Genomic DNA, 23,343 nt, shown 5'->3' on the forward strand with positions numbered 1-23,343 from the left:
TTTATTTTATTTTTTAAAAGAAGTTTTCTTTTTAATCCTCACCTGAGAATATGTTTACTGATTTTATTTTTTTTAGAGAGAGAGAGAGAGAGAGAAACATCGATTAGTTGCCTTCCATATGCACCCCGACCTGGACTGAATCTGCAACCAACTCTAACCAACGGAGCCACCTGGCCGGGGCCCCTCCCTTCCCCCTCTCTCTAAAAATCAATGAAAACATACCCTCGGGTGAGGATTAAAGAAAATAAGTAAAACAGCATTAAAGTGAAAGTGTTCCCTCTTACAGCTCTGAAGGGAAAAGGCCATTTTCCACAAGTGTGAGGAGCAGCAATGAAATGCCCCGAATCAAACACAACAAATATGACGGGGGTCGGACCGGGTGATGCTGAAACAAGCAAAGGCTGGTTCTGTTTCTGTTCTTTTGTGCTTCCCGGTGTTGAACCTCTGAACTTGTGTGAAATGCTGTTTTTGAAGAGGAAACGACTTACTGCCCAATTAGATCGATGAACACACCCTGGGCTCGCTGCGCTATTTCACCTTGGCGATCGGGCCTTTTGGGATATTTGTACGTGAAGGGTCGAAAGAAGACAGACAGAAATACGCCCGAACATGGGCCAGCACTCCTTCCCCTGGCCCTGCAGGGAGGAAGTGTGCGGCGGAGAATTAAATGGGCCTCGGGTCACGCAGCTCACGCGGCTGACACGGGAGCTCTGGTGTGCTACTGAAAGGCAGGGCGGGCATCGCTGACGTCACACGCCCCGGGCTGTCTGGCCGTCTGGCGCTCCCTGGCCCCCCGGCTCCCAGATCTACACCCCAGAGAGCGAGGGGGTGGAGGCCTGCCCGCACCTGCTCGCTGAGCCGCCTGCGCCAAGGCTGCCCTGGAGCCCTCGCTGGAGCCCACAGAGGCCTCCTGTCTGAAACCAGAAACCTCTGCACCCTGCGAAGCATTAGCACCTTCTCGGAGCGGAAGCTGGCTCTGGCTGAGGTGGCCGGCCTGTAACGACCTGATAATGGATTCACTGTGACAGTTATGCTGGCCACTGGGCACGGGGTAGGGTTACCCTCTCCACGAGGCTGCCCGGGCTCTGGCTCTCACCAGGGAAGGGACAGATCTGCCTCCGTCCACCCACAGGCCTCCCCCTGGCCGGCCCCAGGCTGGGCAGTGGGTGCTCAGAAGGCAGAAGCCATGCAAGGAAGTGACACCCCCACCCCCCACAGGGACCCGGCCGTGTAGCTACTCCTCTAACTGCGGTCCCAGATGTTAACTACCGGACACATCTGCCTCTCCACAGACAATAAACTTGACTACAGACTTCTTGGACGTGGCCATAAAAATGCCTTGTCCAGCCATGTCAACAGCCACATGCCTGCTACCCTTACTCGAATCCCTGGGAACAAACGTCCTCTGAAGAGTCTTAGATGCCTACTGGCTTGACCTTTTCGCATTAAAAAAAAAAAAAAATGGAGAGACACAGGTGTGTACACATACTGGCTCACGCGAACGCACACAGCCGGTGCTCAAAAGCGTGCGCGCTCTGGTTCCTTCGCTCAGCAAGCGCTGGTGGGCGCTGGGCTGCTGCAGGGAGCGGAGAGTCGGACCCGGGAATGAGCCCCATGCACAGTGAATTCCTGCTGACCAGGTCGCCAGGCAAATAAACATTTTTATTTCATTTTTGAAATACATTTTTATTGATTTCAGAGAGGAAGGGAGAGGGAGAGAGAGAAACATCAATGATGAGAGAGAATCATGGACCGGCTGCCTCCTGCACGCCCCACACTGGGGATGGAGCCTGCAACCCGGGCCTGTGCCCTGACCGGGAGCAGAATCATGACCTCCTGGTTCCTAGGCCGATGCTCAACCACTGAGCCACACTGGCCGAGCCAAATAAAAATTTTTAAGTCTCGTTATGCTTGAAATGCTCTGAGAAGTATTGACCGACGTCGCTAACGGAGCCATTTTGGGGTCAAAGAGTCACTTGGCATCGCAGGAAACACACCATGCCTGGCTTTATGAATCCAGGGCGTGTTATTTTTAAGTCAGACGTACCTATATTTGGGCATTCCACATCACAAGGCCGGTACTCCTAACTCTGACCCAGATACCTTTTAAAGAGGCAGGAAGCCGCAGCGCTTCTCAGGGTGCTGACATCGACGGAGGGAGGTTTCTAAATTCAGACACGGTTTCCCGAGGATTCGAGAAAACAGAGTTCCCGTCGGGGCCGAGCCACTGGTGAGTTCTGGGGCGCGTGTCCGCACGGCTGGCGCACGCCCTCGCACCCGCTGCTCTGCCACGCTTTGTTCAGTTCCCAGCGCTACGACTTTAAAAAGTGCAAACCATAGACGCTCGGCCGTCTTAAGAAAGCTAGCATCCCAGGAGGTCAGAACTGGAATTTGAAATTCCTTTGAAAGCAGGGGACGCGCCCTGAAATGAAGGGCTTTCCAGAGGGTGAGTGGGAAACACGCACAAACGCCCCGAAGAAGCCAACACAGAGCTTCCGGAACAGCCGCAGCGTGCTCTCGGCGGCGAGGAAGAGAGCGAATTCTCATCACCACGGCGGTGACCGCCTCCACGGACGGAGGCCGCGGCCAGGGGAGCACGGAGCTCGCGAGCAGGGGGCCTGCCTGCCTCAGAGCCCCTCACCCAGTCCACCCACTGGAGTGCTGCTTGTTATTACACCTCGATTGTTCCAAGAGGGCGACGGGAAGAGACACTGATGGAAAGGAAGCATCCGGGAGAGACGGGAAGAGTGTGTGCTGGGGGCCATGGGACCAGCTCATCTCCTCCTTCTCCGAGCACCTGGCCACAAGCCCCCAGGAGGGCGGGTTAGTGCCCGCGGGCCGCCCACAGCCTCTGCTTGTTCTGCAGGAGGACCTCACCGCCCCCTCCACGCGGGAGCCGGGAGGGTTCCGGGGAGGCTAAGGGCGTCCTTCAGGTCCTGCCATCTGCCGGGACCTTCCTGATAACAGACCCGAACGACCCTCAATGTCTGAAGACCGTGGGGCAGCCTAAGCTCTAGAGAACCATGTGGACCCTTGACCCAGACAGAAGTTCATGGACAGGAGCTCACAGATCCACGATCCCAGCCTGTGGAGGAGGATGGGCACCAGCGGGGCCGCAGATACAATGGGAATGGAGTGGGGGGGGAGGGTAAGCGCTCCCCGCTGTCTTTCCTATGGTCCCCCGTCCCCCGCCCCCCCAGTACTTAAGGAAATCTGTTTTGACTTTTGCTCACAGGGGAAGTGAGTAAGCAGCTGGGATGGCAGGGCAGGCTCTACGGCCCATAATTGAGGCTCTGATGTCCCTTCAGCGATGAGCTCAGCGGCTGCTCCCCTCGGGCAGGGGCGGAGCCTTCTCCCTGCCAAGGGCCATTGGGAGATTTATAACATCATCGCGGCCGGCCGGGCCGTACACAATTCTCAACTGAAACATCAGCTGCTCTCCTGGGTCCAACGGTGCATTAACTCCCCCCAGTGCTTGGCAGGGCCAGACCGAGTGATTTGGGGGAACTCACCTCCTCACCCCTGCTCAGGGCAGCGGCCCTCAACTGCCATTTGATTTGTTACCTACTCATCCCACCCCAAAGAGAAAAACAACCCCCACCGCCCCAGGGGGTTACCAGGCACAAGTGTCAACTGAGGGGAAACGAAAGCCTAGGACAGGGCGGGGGGGGGGGGGGGGGGGTTTGACGTAAACACCGGGTCCTTCCCGGGGGAGAAGCCTGGCCCGGCCCACAGCAGTGACCTGGGCACCAGGGGCCGGTGTGAGGCCACGCTCCGAGGCAGGCGGCAGGAGTGGGGGTGCTGCTGAGGCTTAAAAATGGGACAAGGCGGCCAACCGGCCTTCGGGGGCTGACTCTGACCCCCGCCCCCCAGCTCTGGGGGTTGGACCGGCCGGAGGGGGTGGGGTGGGGGGGGAGGGTTTTGGCAAATGACATGCACTCAGAGTCGCCCTGGAGATCAGCAGCTGAGGGCAGGCCGTGGGGTGGCACTGCGCCTCGCTCCCTGTACCCAGGGGCCAGCAGGGCCTGGCACTGCGGACACCAACGAACGTTTGCTGGGCAACTTCATACGGAGGTCCCGGAGGATGAAAGGGGGTGCTCCCGGCTCCGCTCCCACCTTCCTCAGCACAGACCTTCCGTCTCTCCATGACCATGTAAGGCAGTGGATCCACTGCCCGGCGGGACAGACGCAGAGGGGAGACCGGACACTCGCGGGGCTCAGAGGGGCAGAGGGGCAGAGGGCTTCCCGGGACGTGACCCACAAAGTCACTCAGCAATACGACCGCACGCGGGTAACAGAGAGACTGTGAGAAACGGCACGGATGGCGGGGCGGGCGTTTATTCTGCAAGGAAAGTTACGTTTTTAAGCGAAGTGAAGTGTTTTATGTGACAATCGTAGGAACTACGGCTACTCCTCATAAATTCTGTTTGGAAACACATGACTAACACATCAGAATGAAGCCATGAGCCCAGGGCCAGGGCACTGGCCTCCAGTCCCGGGGCCACCGCCTGCTGCGCGAGGAGCTTCTCGGTGCCTCAGTCTCCCCACCTGTCAGATGATCGCAAGAATGATTATTGTGAAAAATCGGTCCTAGAAAGTGATGAGAAGCATTTACCTAGTGCCCGAAATAGAACTGGGGGGAAAAAAAAATTAGCTATTATTTTTAGTGATGGTTTTAAAGATTTTACAAATGATTGTTGTTGTCTTAAAACAATGTAATGGTTATTTTAAGGGCTACTTACAACATACCGGTTTATACAGACATTGCTCATACGGCCATTCTTGTTTATTTTTTTAAAAATTTTATTGTTGCCCTAGTCGGTCTGGCTCAGTGAGTAGAGTGTCGGCCTGTGGACTGAAGGGTCCCGGGTTCGATTCTGACCAAGGGCACATGCCTGGGTTGTGGGCTTGATCCCCAGTAGGGGGCATGCAGGAGGCAGCCAATCCATGATTCTCTCTCATCACTGATGTTTCTCTCTCTCTCTCCCTCTATCTTCCTCTCTGAAATCAATAAAAAAAAATATATATATATATATATATATAAAATTTTTTTATTGTTGAAAGTATCACATAAGCGCCCTTCCTCCCTCGGATGGATCCCTTCTAGCCGCCCCGCCAGCCGCTCTCATTTCCCGGTTCCCTGTCTCCCAGGCTCTGAGCGAGCGTGAGGTCCCGGCCTATGTTACGCTGCGTGGTACGCGGCGCTGGACAAACACAGCTGCCCCCTGTCCGCGGGCTTCGCATCCCCACGTTCAACCAGCTGTGGATGGAAAACATTCTTCTCAGTCCACGGTGGGGAGCCCGCAGATGTGGAGGGCTGACTGCGTGCGCTGATAGACACCGTTTCACATAGGTCCTTGTGCACCCACAGGTTTCGGCACCCATGGGAGAGGGGGTGTCCTGGAACCACTCCCCCACGGATACTGAGGGATGATGACTGTACCCAGCAACTTCAACGTTGAAGTATTACCTTTACCGCCGAGAAAAGATGACACACGTTATCTGATATACGTGTGTATCCATAAACTTCTGCTATTACTAATCACCGAAAATAATAAGCAGTAAATACATTTTTCCTGCTCGTACTTTAGTCTCTAATCTGTTTACACTGTACAGCTTCTATCTCAATGAAGACAGTGAATAATTTGCCAAACTTTCACAACTATGTTAAGTCTTACAAGTGGTATTTTGTGTGTTTTTAAAAAAATATATATTTTTACTGATTTCAGAGAGGAAGGAGAGGGAGAAGGGGATAGAAACATCAATGATGAGAGACATTCATTGATCAGCTGCCTCCTGCACGCCTCACACTGGGGAAGGAGCCTGCAACCCAGGCCTGTGCTCTGACCGGGAATCGAACCGTGACCTCCTGGTTCACAGGTCGATGCTCACCCACTGAGCCGCTCCAGCCGGGCACAAGCAGTGTTTTTAACAGAACTTCAGGAACTCCTCCCTCTAACGATGGCCTGGCCCCTGCTCACAGACCTCCCTCGTGGATGGAGGTGCCGTCAGAAGGATGAGCGCCCTCCTTCCTGCAGGTCTGACGTAGGACACAGCGCCAGAGGGGAACTCTGGTAGGAGGGACGCTCAAATGGCAATGCCTTGTTTCTAGGCCAGTCCAGTATTTCACGGACAAGCCTTCTGCTGGAACACAAAGACATCTAAATCTTCCATGTGAAAAGGCCCGGGCCTCCGACGGGCATCCTGACCTGAAAGGAGATCCAGTGACGTTCTTAATGACGGCACTGACTTCCTGGGCTGTTTATCGCCATCTGGAGATGACCGGAATCTGAATACTCACTCGGCCGTTTATATAAACGAAGACTCAGAATCGATTCCATCACTGGGGTCACTTCACCTGCCACAAACGTACTCACTATCCAGTCCCTGTAGTTGGCGTACGGAAATTAAACGTTAACCAGCTTCATCAGTGCTGACTCCTTCTCCCGCTTGGGTGTGCTGACAGAATCTAGCTGGATGGTCATAAAGGAGATGGGAAGAGGTAAGAAACCAGCAGACTTCCAATGTGAAAGTCACGGCTGTGGAGCGAGATGGGGCTGTTCGAGGCGGAAGTCTTTATCTTTGGCGCCAACTGCCACGTGTCACTCTTAGTTGAATAACGTGTAGGGAAGATCAAAACCAACGCCACTCCGTCCTAACGGGGCAGCGCCAGCAGCGGCCTGCTCACCGCACCTTCCTCATCAGCATGAGTGCGTCCTCAAGGTCAAGTCCCACAGTGCGCGTAACGAAACGAATGCGCGTCCGTCCGGGGACACAGGGTCAGACCCGCGCTAGCAGCTCCGTGACGGGATCTGCGCATTGACACTGTGGTCAGGAACAGCGAATGCATCGAGGAGAAGAGCTGGTCCGTGGTGTTTCCCAAAAGAAACGGAGCCTCCGGATGACTCGGGGGCTGCTCGGAGCCCACAGCTGGGCCGCCGGCGGTCTCTGCTCCAAGGCACCCGTGTGCCTGGCGACTTCTCCCCGCCGCCTCCCCAGAGGGCACCGGAGCCCGGGCAGCCTGCAGCACTGAATGGGAGTCAGACGATAGCCCCTGAATTATTGACGGCGAGTAGCATTTGCTAAGAATCCACAACAAAGACCTCGGGGGCCCGGAAAGGCCACTGGGTGTAAGTCATGCGTTTTCATCGCCACGGACGCCGACACGACTCCCTCTTCAAGATCGAGACGAAGATGACTTGGAGGTTTAGTTTGAGGTGAATGTCCACACAACACACAAACGGGCCTTCATCACACACATTTCAAGAGTGATGTGAAGGGTACGGGATGAGGAAAAGAGGACAAGTTGGAACTAGAAGCCCCACCAAAGCTAAAATAACTGCTCAGAGGACGGCCCACCTGCGGATTTAATGGGGGTAGGAGGTGTCTAATACAGGGCCACGGCACAGAAGGAAATCATAAGAATGTTTTAAAAGACCTGACAAAGTTATGCTCTAACTACGGAATTCTAAGGGCTGGGCGTATAGTTCCTAAAAACGTCTGCACTAGATTCCCGTGGGTTAACGGCTCGCTTTAAAAGCAGACACAAGCAAAAACGCCAGCACAGAATGCAGACACTGTGCAATTTCACGCGTATGAAATGCTGCAGGAGATACACGCACCCTGATCCACAGTGGCAGGTGCCCTGGGCTGGGCGTGGGGTGGGAGGGACGGGGGAAAGCTGGGAGAGATGGGAGGGGTCTACATCTGGAGCGGGGCGATGGTTACATAGGCACACAGATGTGTCAAAACTCGCTCAACTGCACACTTACAATGGCTGCGTTTTGTTGCGTAGACGATTGGAAATCAAGTCGTTCTAAGAAAAAAACAAGCAAGCACAAAATTTCACCGCTGTACGTACGGCCACATCTTTTCTCTTGCATGTTCACACTGGGACTGACCCACTGTATTGCAGTTGTGGGGTGAACTGCGTCCCCCAAATACCCATCCGTTAAAGTCCTGGTCCCCACGCCTCAGACTGTGACCGTAATGGGAACAAGGTGTGGCGGGTGTGGTTGAGGGGAGGCCACACCGGAGCAGGGGGGCCCTCAGCCAGCATGGCCGGTGCCCTGATGAAAAGGGGGCTTAGTGTCCCAGCGTCGATCCACGCACCAGCTCCCGTTCCCTCCGGTCAGGGCTCATGCCCGGGGACAGGCTCGGTGCCCCGGTTAGGGACTCGATCCCCAGGAGGGGGTGTGCAGGAGACCGATTTCTGCATCTACGGTTAATATGCGGATAATGGCCCATGTTTTACTCTCTCAAAGGGCTGCTGTAAGAACATGCGTGCGCAGTGCACACGACAGGATGTTACTGTCCGAAGAACTAAAGCTACGGCGAACCCCGAGTGGCCCGGTGGACGCCCTACTATTATGAGACACAGAGACTCCATCTGGAGAAACAGCGGCGGCCCCGGCGCCTGCGGACGTGCTCCTTTCAGAAGAGCGTCCGGCCGCGGGAACACATCTGCGGCCTGGGGCTGAGGTGTCGGGCTGGACTCTCCCGCCACCACTCAGAGCCCCCTGGGCTGCGGTCTGAGCTCCGTCACCGGCCGCCCAGCTAAGAGCACGGCTGAAGCCGCCGCCCGCGCCTGTGCGAGGTGCGCACTGAAGCTGATCCAAGAGGTAAGGCATGGGCAGGGTCAGGGCAGGGGCTGGGGGTTTCAGAGGGGCCCTGCCCACAGGGCGGGGAGGGGTGCCAGCTCAGGAGCTTCTCCACTGTAACCAGAGTGGCTTCTAATGCCAACGCCAATGCCCAGTGACCCCTCTCCCCGCCTGGGGGTAAGGTGGCCAATGCCCGGGTGACCCCTCTCCCCGCCTGGGGGTGAGGTGGCCAATGCCCGGGTGACCCCTCTCCCCGCCTGGGGGCGAGGTGGCCAATGCCCGGGTGACCCCTCTCCCTGCCTGGGGGTAAGGTGGCCAATGCCCGGGTGACTCCTCTCCCCGTCTGAGGGCGAGGTGGCCAATGCCCGGGTGACCCCTCTCCCTGCCTGGGGGCGAGGTGGCCAATGCCCGGGTGACCCCTCTCCCCGCCTGGGGGTAAGGTGGCCAATGCCCGGGTGACTCCTCTCCCCGTCTGAGGGCGAGGTAGCCAATGCCCGGGTGACCCCTCTCCCTGCCTGGGGGCGAGGTGGCCAATGCCCGGGTGACCCCTCTCCCCGCCTGGGGGTGAGGTGGCCAATGCCCGGGTGACCCCTCTCCCCGCCTGGGGGTAAGGTGGCCAATGCCTGGGTGACCCCTCTCCCCGCCTGGGGGTGAGATGGCCAATGCCCGGGTGACCCCTCTCCCCACCTGGGGGTGAGATGGCCAATGCCCGGGTGACCCCTCTCCCCACCTGGGGGTGAGATGGCCAATGCCCGGGTGACCCCTCTCCCCGCCTGGGGGCGAGGTGTTCACCCAACAACTGGATGGATGCTGAACCTCACCTGTGGCCGGGGACCGCTGCCCACCGCCTGGTGGACCACACCGCCCGCGGGGCCAGTGAAGGAGCCACAGGCACCCCGTGGCTTCTAGGCTTCAGTGAGAATATGAAGGGAGCAGAAGAGCCCCCCCGAGTGGACACAGCGAGAACTCCAGGTGCTGTCCTATTCCCAGCGGCCTGCCTCTGCAGGCAGAGCGAGCGCCAGGTAAGCGGGGTGTGACTTTACGTGTTCCTGGGCCGTGGTTTCCACGATGTACGCGAGTCCCAAGCTCACTCCCGGTCAGGACTCCATGTCCCGCGGCACCTCCCACCCTCTCCCACCTGGTCTGACTCTTCCCAGACCTTTGAGCAACCGCCATGCACCCGAACACCTAAGAAAACCGCCTCTCAGAGCCCAGATGGGATGCACGCGACACGCCCGAAGCCGCACGCTGACGTCTGATTCGTAGGAATTCAGAAGGAAGCACTGGCTGTCTCCGGGGAGGGAAAGGGGACTGAGAGGCGGAGGAGGCAAGGTTATTTTTATGGCATATTTTTAAACGGTAGCATGTTCCCGTGTTAAACTAGAAAACAGTTTTTAAATTTAAAAATATCCAAAGGCACCAACCACACCAGCCCTTCAGAGCTGTTTGTTGGAGCCACAACACGTCCTCCTCGAACAAAAGCCTGGCCTCGCTGCTCACAGGGTGGGGAGCCTCCGGCCCCTGGGCCGCGGGCATCAGGCCCTGAGGTCCCGTGGTCTGGCCCTGCCGAGGCATTAGGGGAGCTGGTTAATGTCTGACCCACAGAGCAGCTGGCTTCTAAGTGGATAATGCTGTGTGGCCTGGAATGACCTGGCCCTTGGTAGGAGGTTCCCCACCCCTGCTTTAAAGCACCTGTTTTCTGTATAAAGGGGAGATGGGTAAACAGCAGAGCCCTGAACCCTCGTGCTTCCACCCCAAAACCGCCTTCCTGTGTCTGACGTGGTGAGGCCCTGAAGTCCTGTGGTCTGGAACGTGGCTGATCACCCACAGAAGCCACTTCGTCCCCTCCTGGGCCCCGGGGGCAGAAAGGGACACCAGACTCCTCCCAGGGGAGGCCCAGGTCAGGGGCCTCTGCCTTTGCTTCTATCCCGCACGGAGGCCGGAGGTCTGGAGGTAGAGCTTCTGGTGAAATGCTTAAAGGGGGACAGGGAACACTTAGAGCAGCGGTTCTCAACCTTCTGGCCCTTTAAACACAGTTCCTCATGTTGTGACCCAACCATAAAGTTATTTTCGTTGCTACTTCATCACTGTCATGTTGCTACTGTGATGAATCGTCATGTAAATATCTGATATGCAGGATGGTCTCAGGCGACCCCTGTGAAAGGGTCATTGACCGCCAAAGGGGTCGCGACCCACAGGTTGAGAACCACTGACTTAGCGGGCAGAGGGGAGCCGTGGGAATGTTACAACACGCAGTGCCCGGAGTCAGGGCACCGACATTGCATCCCCCAAACACCCACTCCCTGGTCCCATCCCCTGCACCCCCTATGTGCCCCGTCCCACCCCTCTCGCCCGGCCCTGCCAGCACTCATCTGCTGCCTGCGAACATGCTCGCTTCTCGGGGTCCTCATCTAGTCTTCCGCCACGACTTCTAAGCAAAACCCCCCTTCAGTGATCAGCTGTCAACTGCGAACTCCCACCCTCAGCCTCTCCGAAGCGGAACGTTCCCGGTGCCCCGTGCACCTCCCCACCCCCCGCGGCCCCTTTCTAAGCAGCACCCCCTTCACCCCGTCCACTGTCAGAGCCCCTCCCACCCCTACCCCGACATCCATGCCCACATCCTGTGGGTCCCACTCCCTCCCGCCCACAGCTGCCTCCTTAGACCCCAGACACCATGCCCCCACCCTCGCTCTAGCGCAGTGGTTCTCAACCTTCCTACTGCCGCGACCCTTTAACACAGCTCCTCATGTTGTGGTGACCCCCGATGTCATTGTCACAAACTGAACATAATTAAGGCATAGTGATTCATCACAAAACAACATGTAATTAATTATATGTGTGCTTTCCAATGGTTTTAGGCGACCCCTGTGAACGGGGCGTTCGACCCCCAAGGGGCCGCGACCCACAGGTGGAGAACCGCGACCCACAGGTGGAGAACCGCTGCCCACAGGTGGAGAACCGCTGCCCACAGGTGGAGAACCGCTGCCCACAGGTGGAGAACCGCTGCCCACAGGTGGAGAACCGCGGCCCACAGGTGGAGAACCGCTGCCCACAGGTGGAGAACCGCGGCCCACAGGTGGAGAACCGCGGCCCACAGGTGGAGAACCGCGGCCCACAGGTGGAGAACCGCGGCCCACAGGTGGAGAACCGCTGCCCACAGGTGGAGAACCGCTGCCCACAGGTGGAGAACCGCTGCCCACAGGTGGAGAACCGCGGCCCACAGGTGGAGAACCGCGGCCCACAGGTGGAGAACCGCGGCCCACAGGTGGAGAACCGCTGCAGCTGCTCTGCAACCTGGGCCACATCTCCACGGGAGGGAACGTTTTCAAAAACAACAACTCGCCGCACCCGCCCTCCTCTGCGAAAGGCCCCCCAAGTGCCCAGGCCAGCGGGCCTGGCAGGGTCTCCCCTCCTCCCTGGCCTCTCTGTTCTGGAACATTCAACACGCAGTGTCTGCCTACTGATGGGACAGCCTCTGCTCTGGGACGGTCCGGAAGAGCCACGCCCGTGTCCGTCCCTCTTCGCGCCCGCGCTGCCCTCCGTCTATGTCTGCGCCTCTCAGACGGGCGCCCGCAGGCCCTGAAGCGAGCACACAGCCAGGGCCCAGGAGAAGCAGCGGGAGGAGCAGGGGCTGAGGAAGCAGACAGGCGGGCCCCATCCCCCCGGCTGTCCGTGCCCTCGCGCGGCGTATTTTTCAGGTCTCTAAGAAAATGAACCCACGTGGCTGTGCTTAAACCAGCACCCACGGAAGTTCCCCAGCAGCGCTGCTCCGCCGTGAGCACGGCTCCGGGGCAAAGCTGGGCAGTCCCCGGGGCAAAGCTGGACAGTCCCCGGCGCCGGAGCCCACGATCAAACCTCAGGCCAGTGAGGCCGGCCAGTGACAAGTCGCTGCTATTTCTCATGCGTGTAAGCCAGCGGTTCTCAACCTGTGGGTCGCGACCCCCTTGGTGGTCGAACGGCCCTTTCACAGGGGTCGCCTGAGACCATCCTGCATATCAGATATTTACATGACGATTCATCACAGCAGCAGCATGACAGTGATGAAGTAGCCACGAGAATAATTTTATGGTTGGGTCACCACATGCGGACTGTGTTTAAAGGGCCGGAAGGTGGAGAACCGCTGATGAATGCCGTGTCCTCACGTGCACACAGTTCACACAGGAGAGCGAGAAGAGGCCGAGTCACCACAGAACCAAGGCAGACGGCGGGACGGCAGAGCCAGACGAACACAGCGACGGGACTCTGCCCTGAACCCCAACAGTCAGTACAACAGCGCCCCCTGAAGCCGGCTCCTTCCCCGGGAAACCCCACAGCGCACGCTGATCCTGTAATGGAGCAAGTGCTCACGCTGGTGACTCTGGCATCAGTGCGGACCTCCGGGAAGGGTGGAGGGGCTGGAGGGTGAGCCAAGGAGAGAGGGAGGAGGAGCCAGGGTTCCGGGGGAGGAGAAAGGAAAGAAGCCGCAGTGGGCTTGCGGGAGGGAGGCGAGGAATGCTGGCCTGGACCTGAAGCACAGAGGGCTGACGCCCAGGCCTGGTGACCCAGGCGAGCCCATCCTCACCCTGCCCCCCATCTCCCCAGCCCCTCAGCCCCGAGGGCACACCTGCCAGCCAGACCCACACCTGCTCTAGGAGGGCTCTGCTACCATCACCGCGTTTGACGAGGCTGGTGACCTACGTGGGCGTAGGTGTGACTCGCACTGCGTGCTGGGCATCAACACAAGAGAACACGTTAAGCTGGGACACGTGGAGAGCGTGGCTTAGTCTTCGTCCTCCGACCCTTCAGGGCTCAGCACTGTGCCAGGCCCACAGTAGGTGTGCAACAAAGATTTAAGCAAAGTGGCTCCCCCCTCCCCCATATGTGCTATTGGAGATTTCATTTCTAACCTTGACATCTAAAAAATTTGTTTTCATTTTTTCAAATGAAGGCTAAATACTTAGAGCCTTTCTGCTCAGGGCTAAGCAGGCAAAGACGATAAATCAACCTTAAAATATTATTATAGCCCTGGCCGGTTTGGCTCAGTGGATAGAGCGTCATCGGCCTGCGGACTGGAAGGTCCCGGGTTCGATTGTGGCCAAGGGCACATGCCCGGGTTGCGGGCTTGATCTCCAGTGTGGGGCGTGCAGGAGGCAGCTGGTCAATGATTCTCTCTCATCACTGATGTTTCAATCTCTCTCTCCCTGCCTCTCTGAAATCAAAAAACATATTTTTAGAAAGTTATTATAAAATATTTGCATTCTCTCCCAGGCATATGCGTAATGTTTGTATATATGTGATCATATTTATATACGTTTATGTGTGTGTGTGTACAAACATATACAAGCAAAGCAACGGCAAAAGGGGCAACGTCCCAAGAACGGACTCTCGTAAAGGACAGAATGAATGAAAGTCACAAACACAGTCTCACTCTCAGAAACACTCCGCCGTGCTTGTCTGAAGGGCGGTTCTGCTCATGGAAATAAAAGACGAAACAGAATCGCTTTGCAAGCTGTACCAACGTCTGCTCACCACGCTGCACACCTGAAACTAAGATGTGTGGGGCAACTGTAATTGAAAAAAATTCAAAAATTATTTTTAGAAAAGATAAAACAGCCCGAAATCAATTAGAAAGTTTCAAACACAGGTTGAAATACATTGAGTCAGATTCATTACTTTATACATCACAGTGAGTCAACTAATGTAAAAGATACGGTGTGTGTATATATGCACACACACATATAAACGTATATACATATGGTCACATACACAAACATATACGCATCCTTAAAACATAGAAATTCCAGAAAAACGGCAGCAGACCCTGCGAGCATACCAAGCGTGTTAAGTTTAAACAGGCTGCGCTGATAGCGTATCGACGACAAACAGGGCTCTAAACACAGAATCTCCATCCGTGTAAACGCTGCCGCCTCATTTACAAATATTTGATTTGTCGAAAGCTGATTTGCAGACATTTTTGCCAGGAGTTTAGGGCAGAGGGGCTCTACAGGTCTCCCCGGGGCCCCTGCGGCAGCCGACGGGGCGGCTGGGGAGGGGTGTCGGTGACTTCGCCCCCAGCCCCGGGGAGGTCAGGACTGGCTCTCACGGGGACTCAGCCGCTCACTCTCACTGCTAATCTCGCTTCTTCAGCATCACAAACACGGACTGAGCGTTTCACAAACAAGTGCCCCCTTTTGTTAATATTTTCTTTGGATTCCACCAACACCTTCCCGGCCTCTTCAGGGGGCGTGTTTGTGGGGGAGACCTCGGTACCGCTCCCTCGGGCAGCATCAGGCCGAGAATCAATGAACCCCGTCTGCCGGTGACACAACACCCAGCACTGAGGAGACCAGAAAGACGGGGGCCTGGGAACGAAGGCCTGTCCGCCTCTGGGCCAGGCCCTGCGACTCCATCTCTTCCCAGGACCTCGCCCGCCTGCCCAGATGAGGGCTCAGGTGCCAGCCACTCCGAGTCCCTACGGAAGGAACGGAGCCAGCACCCTTCTATCCTTACTCACCCTTCCCCAGCCTTTCCATCAGGGCCCGCTGCGGCCCAGGAGCGCATCCCACAGCCGCCCCTTGGTCAGAAGAGCAGAGGGGCCGGCCACGGCTCCAGCGGCCGAGGATCCCGCCAAGCCTCACTGGGGTCACGGGCACAGCGATCGCGTGGGGGCCACTGACCAGGAGGAGGCTGCAGGTCAGGGGGGAGGCGCCACCCAGTCCTTCAGTCTTTTTAGTTTTAATTCTTATTGATTTCAGAGAGGGAGGGAACGGGAGAGAGAGATAGAAACATCAATCATCATGGGTCGGCTGCCTCTCGCACGCCCCCCACTGGGGATCAAGCCTGCACCCCGGGCACGTGCCCTGACTGGGAATCGAACCCTGACCTCCTGGTTCCTAGGTCGATGCTCAGCCACTGAGCCACACCCGCCGGGCACTTCCGTCTGTTCTATCGACACTTTGGTTAGTTTGAGTGTGTGTCGCTCCCACTTGAATGCCAAGTCGGTGAGAAATGAGAACTTTGCTGTGTTCCAGGCTGGGCCACCAGTGGCCAGCACATCGTAGGTGCTCCATAGATGCCGGTTGAATGAGTGGGCGCGGGAGAGACCTGGGACTCTGTTGCCATTGTCACTAACTGTGCTTCCTGGGGCAGGCGACTCACTCTCTCCAGCCGACAAGACTGTATGGGGATTAGACGGGATTGTGTACACGGAGGGGGCACAGTCACAGGTTACAGTGCTGGGGCCCACGACAGGCCACCCCCAAATATCCCACAACGGCAGGCCGATGCCTTTGAATTCAAGGCACTTGACCAGCAGCCTGTGCCGGAGGGCACCTTCCCTCCCCCGTCAGTCTCTGCAGTCAGAGCTGAAGGCCTCTTTGCTTAAACTCCTCCCTGAAGGGCACCCATAACCTGGCCTCGATTCCTGTCCAGTGAGCACCGGCTTTCTCTGTGCTGTCAATTTCCCCCCCATGGATCGCTTACTTGTCTAAAAAGTTTTCAGAGGTGACCGTCCTCCCATTTCTTTGAGCCGCATGCTATATGATCTGAGCATCCTATACGGTTATTCCCCCGTGAGCGCATTATTAAACTGTCTTTCCTCCTGCTAATCTAGGCTTGTGTTAATTTTATGACTTCATTACCAGTCCAGCCCGTGAGAACTACAGAAAGGCAAAAGGGGGGCGCGCTTCTCCCCTCCCCAACCATCTGTGTTAGCTGCTGGCATGCCGGAGGGAGGCATGCTTCAGGGATGAGACGTGTAGCCCCGACACCAAGCAACACGTTGGAGGCTAATAATCTAATTTCCGTTCATACTTCATAACGCACATGCTCCTGACTGACCTCCTCTCTGAACAAGTGGGTTGCAAGTCAGACTAACACGTCAACTATCCGGTGATTTCTATCAGTCGAACAGCATTTTATCTGTCGAGCAGGCAGAGAGAGTGAAGAGAATGACGTAATCTCTCTCGCATCAGCACCGAACAGAGCACCACTGTCTGAGGCAAGACATTGCCGGAAAGTTCCGCGTTCTTTATTGCATCCGGATAAGATCTTCCCTGGTTGTCAAGTGGCCATGAGCCTGTTCTAAAAACTATTTATTGAAAAAAGAAAACCCTGTCACTTATAACCCGCTCACATGCATTGCTTTCGATGATAGATGCTTAAAAGATCCTCGTTGTGGATTCCAGATCATTAAGATATTTGCTTATTCAAGGACACCTAGAAATGTGGGGGTGTACTGGTATCACAACATTCTAATGAAAATTATAAATAAAGAGATCAACTCCATTGTTGATCATCAGAAAAAAAATCACATTGTGTATTTTTTAATGGCATGGATACTTTTGTTGAACTCTGAAGACATGAATACTTATGTCATTTCAACTTTTTCTGTTTAAAATCTACTCGTTAGCCCAAAATTAATCCTTTCAACATTCACATAGAGTATAAATTATCCTCTTCATGATACAACTGAGGATATAATTTTATTCTCCTATTTAGTGAGTGACACACGGGCTCCAAGGGGGGGGGGGGGCTTAGAATTTAATATGCATTTTTCTCTAAACTTCAGTTTTTATTCTTTGCCTTTTGACCATTATTTTCTTCCTCCCATAGATGTGGGATTTCCTACTGATGTCTTTACACATGTCCATTCCTTCGCCTGTGTTTATAAAAACATTGTGAATTTGGGGGTCTTAGCTTGAAAAGAGAAAACGGGGGCTCCGCTGTGAGTTGTTTATGACCCTCTGCTTTTCCTCACTTCACCATCTCTCACAACAGAAACGGTTTGTAAGAAGTCCCCAGTCCCCGAGCACAGGGCGGGGTCCCCACGTCCACCTGCCAATGCGAAGCTGAGTGACCGCCCACACCACGGCCAGCGGCGAGAGCTCCCGGGCTCTGCTCCCCACGCCCCCCGACACTGCACTGCCTCAGCCTCGCCCCCGGCCTCGCCTTCCTGCTGCCGGTCCTCGGTTTCCCTTTGGCTCCGATGTCCCTGGTGTTGCCTCCAGGCTGTCACTCCCCAGCGGCCAGTGGCTCCGGGAGGCCCTGGTGCCTGGGCAAGGCCTGCCCAGCAGCCTGCGGAGCCTCCGGGGGCCGGGGGGGTGCGGGGGGGCACAAAGCACCTTCGTGTAGTAAACGCTTCCCTTTGCCGGGCGCTTCACCGGCCTTTCTATGGTGCTTTTAACCAGTCGGAGCCCTGCGCTGGCACTGGTTCACTTTTCCTTTAAGGGCCCCCAGGGGCGGGGAAAGGACAAGGGCCCTGGGAGCATGTCCTCCATCACACAACAGCCAGGGAGGGACCGGGACGGAGCCGCCACCTGCGCCCAGAGGCCAGACCAGTGGCTGCCACCTGCGCCCAGACCAGGGGCCGCCGCCTGCGCCCAGAGGCCAGATCAGGGGCCGCAGCCTGCGCCCAGAGGCCAGACCAGGGGCCGCAGCCTGCGCCCAGAGGCCAGACCAGGGGCTGCCAGCTGCGCCCAGAGGCCAGACCAGGGGCTGCCACCTGCGCCCAGACGCCAGACCGGGGCCCGGGGTCAGCACTGGGCCATCGCAGGGAGGGTGCCCGGAACAGGGCTTCATATTAGAGCAGCGGTTCTCAACCTGTGGGTCGCGACCCCTTTGGCGGTCGAACGACCCTTTCACAGGGGTCGCCTAAGACCATCCTGCATAGCAGATATTTACATGACGATTCATAACAGTAGCAACATGACAGTGATGAAGTAGCAACGAGAATAACTTTATGGCTGGGTCACAACATGAGGAATTGTATTTAAAGGGCCAGAAGGTGGAGAACCGCTGCCTTAGAAGAACCTAAATGATGACAGCGTTCAGCCACCTCCGTCCTGAGCGAATGCTGACCCTTGGAAGGCTGGGCCACGCTGCCACCCTGAGCGAGACGGTCCCTTTTCTGTCCTGAAACGCAAACCCGAGTCCCCCTCATTCCCGGAAAGCCAGGGACAGGCTTCCCCATCTTCTGGGGACAGCTGAGCGGGCTGAGGGCCCGGCCGGCCCTGGAGCCTGACTGCTCCTCGGCAGCAGGTGGACTGGAAGCGGCTCAGCCTCAGGGCCGCTGGCTCCCATCCTGGGCGGGCAGCTCAGTCCGTCCTCCGCCCTCACTCCGCTCCGCTGTGCACAGAGCACCACGGGCTCCCCACCCCCTCCCGTCAGGGTTTATGCTCGGGGCGCTTGTCTGCCTCCCCGACAAGACTGTCAGCGAGTCTCCAAGGATGAGGGCTGTGTCTGTGTCCCTCCATCCACCTGCCCCAGCCCCTGCCCCAGGCCTGTATCCGTGTCCCATCATCCACCTGCCCCAGGCCTGTATCTGTGTCCCATCATCCACCTCCCCCAGCCCCTGCCCCAGGCCTGTATCCATGTCCCATCATCCACCTCCCCCAGCCCCTGCCCCAGGCCTGTATCCATGTCCCATCATCATCCTCTCCCAGCCCCTGCCCCAGGCCTGTATCCATGTCCCATCATCATCCTCTCCCAGACCCTGCCCCAGGCCTGTATCTGTGTCCCATCATCCACCTCCCCCAGGCCTGTACCTGTGTCCCTCCATCCACCTCTCCTAGTCCCAGCCCCAGGCCTGTGTCTGTGTCCCTCCATCTCCCAGCCCCTGCCCCAGGCCTGTATCCGTGTCCCATCATCCACCTGCCCCAGGCCTGTATCTGTGTCCCATCATCCACCTCCCCCAGCCCCTGCCCCAGGCCTGTATCCATGTCCCGCCTTCCACCTGCCCCAGCCCCTGCCCCAGGCCTGTATCCGTGTCCCGCCTTCCACCTGCCCAGCCCCTGCAGAGCTTCCTTAGCAGGAAATCACGCAGGGAAAGGTCTGCGGACTGTGAAGCACGACTCCCGGGCGCCGTAGGACCCGGCCGCTCAGAGCACGGTCCCCAGGCAGGTGTGGCGGCAGTGCTGGGACTGCGGCCGGCGCTCGGCATCCCGGGCCTCCGATTGAAGGCGATGGCCCCGCACCATTGCGGCCTCTCTGGGCCGCGGCCCAGGACTCAATCTGAAGTCAGCAGCGCAGCCACCCCTGCGGGGTCGGGGCCGGGCGGCCAGCGGGCTGGGACTCCTCGTGCATGCAGGCTTCCCGGCGTCTCCGTGTGAGAGCCAGGAAAGGCGGACGCTGCTGACAGGCGAGAGCTATGTTTCCACTTCCACGTTCTCCGTGCACACGCCGAGGTGTGGACGTGTGGCTGGGCTGGGCCACGCGGTCCCGTTTCTTAGACGGGAACACACACCGGGAGCCTCCCGGGTGCACCTGTGCGCAGCGTTACCAGGGCGAGGCCCTCTCCTTCCTCTCCGACGGCACCCAATGCCCCCTGCGATTTCTCCAGGGTCCTCTCTGAACACCTCTCACGTCCTCCTTGCCCCCAACCCCCACCCTGGTGCCCAGCAGGTGCCTTTAGAAACGGACCTCCAGCCAGAGGTTTCCGCAGGGCGGTCTCCTTCCCCTGGACCCCCCCTTCCATGGTCACTCACACCCCAGCGGCAGTTCTCAAGTCCCTCCCTTGAGATAATGGGTAAATGCCGGGAACAGAACTTATGAGTCCAGGACCCTGTTCAAAAATAACTCGAGACCCGCACCTGGAACTCTCCCATCCCCCCTTCCCTCATAAAACAATCGGGAAGACAGTGAAATCACCAGCACCGTGGATATCCCACTGTTAATTATAAAATATTAGCATGTGAATGAACACCGAGAAGCTGGTATAATCAGCTCCCTAATAATCTTATTATACTTGTGGGTATGTCTGCGTGCTTCTGCAGCGACGTGTCTTTAAACTGCCACCTCCAACCCACGAGAGCCAGACAGTCTGCGAGCCTCTCTTCTTCTAGAGTAGAAAACCATGAGGCGTTTGTTCAAGATGGAATACGGAAAGTCTACAATGTGGTTTCTGTCAGAAAGAGTGTCACAAAGTAGAAAATGGCATTCCAGAGAAGCTGCCTTAATAAAATCAGTAGCATTATTAATTAAAGGGATTAATTATTAACGAATCACATGAAAAGCCCACGAAGTTATCCCATTAGGACTGCAGTGGCTGAATACTGTGACTCTTCGGAGGGCAAGCTAAATTGGAGGGAAGGAATCCTGCAGCGTCCTGTCAATCATTTCTGTTTCGTGAGAGGCCACGCCGAGTCATAAGGGGGTTCCGTGGTCAGCAATGCTGCTCAAGCACCAACAGTTCCCCGGACTCTGCAGTCTGTTCAAAGCACATGTTAGCACACACCAACTCTGAGTGGAACGCCTGTTGCCTTACATAATCTCCAAGACAAAGTCAAGAATTGGAGAATTACAGCCCAACGATGCCTCAGGGAGCGACAAATACTGTAACACAGGGTCTCGCGAAACCCAGGCCCTACTCCTAGAATATGGACATTAGAATTCACCAAAGTTATTGCGGTAACAACTGTCGCGATGTTTTAAGACCCCAGTACTATGGCTGCTCCCTTAGTCCCAAACCATTCCAGATAAAAGCTAATCTTTTGTGAAAAGCTGCTGATTTCATTCTGATGTGACTGTTGTGAACCCGCTGGTGTTGGGGCAGCAGCTATGGCCACGGGCCTCCCTCCGCCCCGGAGCACCTGGAATGTGCCCAGGCTCCGAGGAGAAGCAGGAGCCCAGAGGCGGGTGCGGAGGAACCCCACCTGGGCCTGGGCACATGCAAATCTTAGAGAAAAGCAGAGGCGAGGACAAGAGATTTGGGGTAAATGAAGCACCCACAGGGCGGGCTTTCTGAGGTACAGTGAGAGGGGGCCTGGGGCTCCTGGGAGTCCCCATCTATTAGGACAGTGGTCGGCAAACTCATTAGTCAACAGAGCCAAATATCAATAGTACAACAATTGAAATTTCTTTTGAGAGCCAAATTTTTTAAACTTACACTATATAGGTAGGTGCATTGTTATTAACTTCATTAGGGTGCTCCTAAGCTGGCCTTTGCTAAAAACGTCCTCAATCTGAGGGGTCAACCTCAGCGAACGTACCCCCACTTCTTCTAACGCCACTTCTTCAAAATAGACTCGGCCAGGCCGAAAACCGACGTCTGCGCACGGGCCACGAAGCTTCAATCGCACTGTACGCGCGCCCGCACGTGGTATTTTGTGGAGGAGCCACACTCAAGGGGCCAAAGAGCCGCATGTGGCTCGCGAGCCGCAGTTTGCCGACCGCTGTGTTAGGAGAACACGGACGCCCCGGAAGAAGGACCAGAGAGTCACAGAGAAGGAAGACTGGGACTAGGGCTCGCGCATCAGACCAGCTGTTCTTCCAACGGAAAACATTCTGTGCAAAGACAGCAACGGGATAGAAAACGGTTCACGCGATTTTCAAATCACAACTCATTACGCCCTGAGGACCATGGACGGCGGCCCTCGCCTCTGTCCCCACCTGACCGAGGGCCGCTGGGGCCCAGGGAGGCTCGGGGCCGACTGAGGTCTGGCCGGGGTCTGGCCTGCTCTTGACCGTGATGAGACACGGCCTCTCAGTAGCGGCGGGTACAGTCCCCAGGCCCAGCAAGGCCCGGGGCCGCACACAGCCAGTCAGGAACGGGCCCAACACCGGGAACACCGCGGACCCTCCAACAGCTCGGGCTGAACCGCGGGGCCCACTTCTGTGAGGACTGTTTCCAATCACGACTGTAAATGTACCTCCTCTTATGGCTTCCTTACTCACATGTTCTCTTCCCTAGCTTACTTCATTGTACATAACACATGCAACATACAAAGCATGTGTTAATCGACCGCCTATCCATGGTCGGCAAACTGCGGCTCGCGAGCCACATGCGGCTCTTTGGCCCCTTGAGTGTGGCTCTTCCTAAGCCTTAGGAGGACCCTAATTAAGTTAATAACAATGTACCTACCTATAGAGCTTAAGTTTAAAAAATCTGGCTCCCAAAAGAAATTTCAATCGTTGTACTGTTGGTATTTGGCTCTGTTGGCTAATGAGTTTGCCGACCACTGGCATAAGTAAGGCTTCCAGTCAACAGCTGGCCATTAGTAGTTAAGTGTTTTGGAGAGTCAAAAGTCACTCATGAATTTCTGGTTGTGGAGGGGGGACGAGGGGGGAGAGAGAGACGCCCCTGACCCCCTCCCCCCATTGTTCAAGGGTCAATTATATTCTATTCTGTTTTCTGCTTTTTAATTTTACTCTGTGTGTGTGTTTTTTAAATTAAATATACTTAGAGACAGAAACATCAATGATGGGAGAGAATCACTTATCGGCTGCCTCCTGCATGCCCCACACTGGGGATCAAGCCCACAACCCAGGCCTGTGCCCTGACCGGGAATCAAACCGTGCCCTCCTGGTTCATAGTTCGACGCTCAACCACCGACCCACACCGGCTGGGCTTTCCCTGTGTCTTAACAAGTTTTCTCTGCTCACGTTGTGCTAGAAAAACAGGTAAGGCAGTGATAGGAATCTGCTGTATCACCTTTTCCTTACTGGGTTCTTTTATTTGAACAGGTGATAAGAACCTTAGAATCAACAAACCATGGATTCAAAAGCAGAGACTCAGATCAGACGTGCCTGCCACAGTTGCCTACTAGTTCCTAGACCTTGAGCAAGTTAGCCAACACACGTTCCCCTTGGCCGCCTCCTCTGCTAAATGGGAATAAGGACCATCACTCCTTGCAGGGCTGTGTGAGGCTGAGGTGAGAGACCACAGACCACTGCTCATCAAGATGATCTGTGCACACAGATCACCTGGCAATCTTGTTAAAACTGGATTGGGGGGAACAGATTGGCGAGATCCTACATGACCGATAAG

At 56.3% G+C, this 23,343-nt stretch overlaps 1 protein-coding gene across 4 annotated transcripts in view; it reads right to left on the reverse strand.

The window, feature by feature from the left end:
- Positions 1 to 23,343, reverse strand: part of KCTD1 (potassium channel tetramerization domain containing 1) — a 68,378-nt gene that overhangs the window by 37,185 nt on the left and 7,850 nt on the right. The gene's annotated exons all lie outside the window — the stretch shown is intronic.

This window comes from Myotis myotis, unplaced genomic scaffold (assembly GCF_014108235.1).
Source record: "Myotis myotis isolate mMyoMyo1 unplaced genomic scaffold, mMyoMyo1.p scaffold_m19_p_9, whole genome shotgun sequence".
In the NCBI taxonomy this organism is placed as follows: domain Eukaryota; kingdom Metazoa; phylum Chordata; class Mammalia; order Chiroptera; family Vespertilionidae; genus Myotis; species Myotis myotis.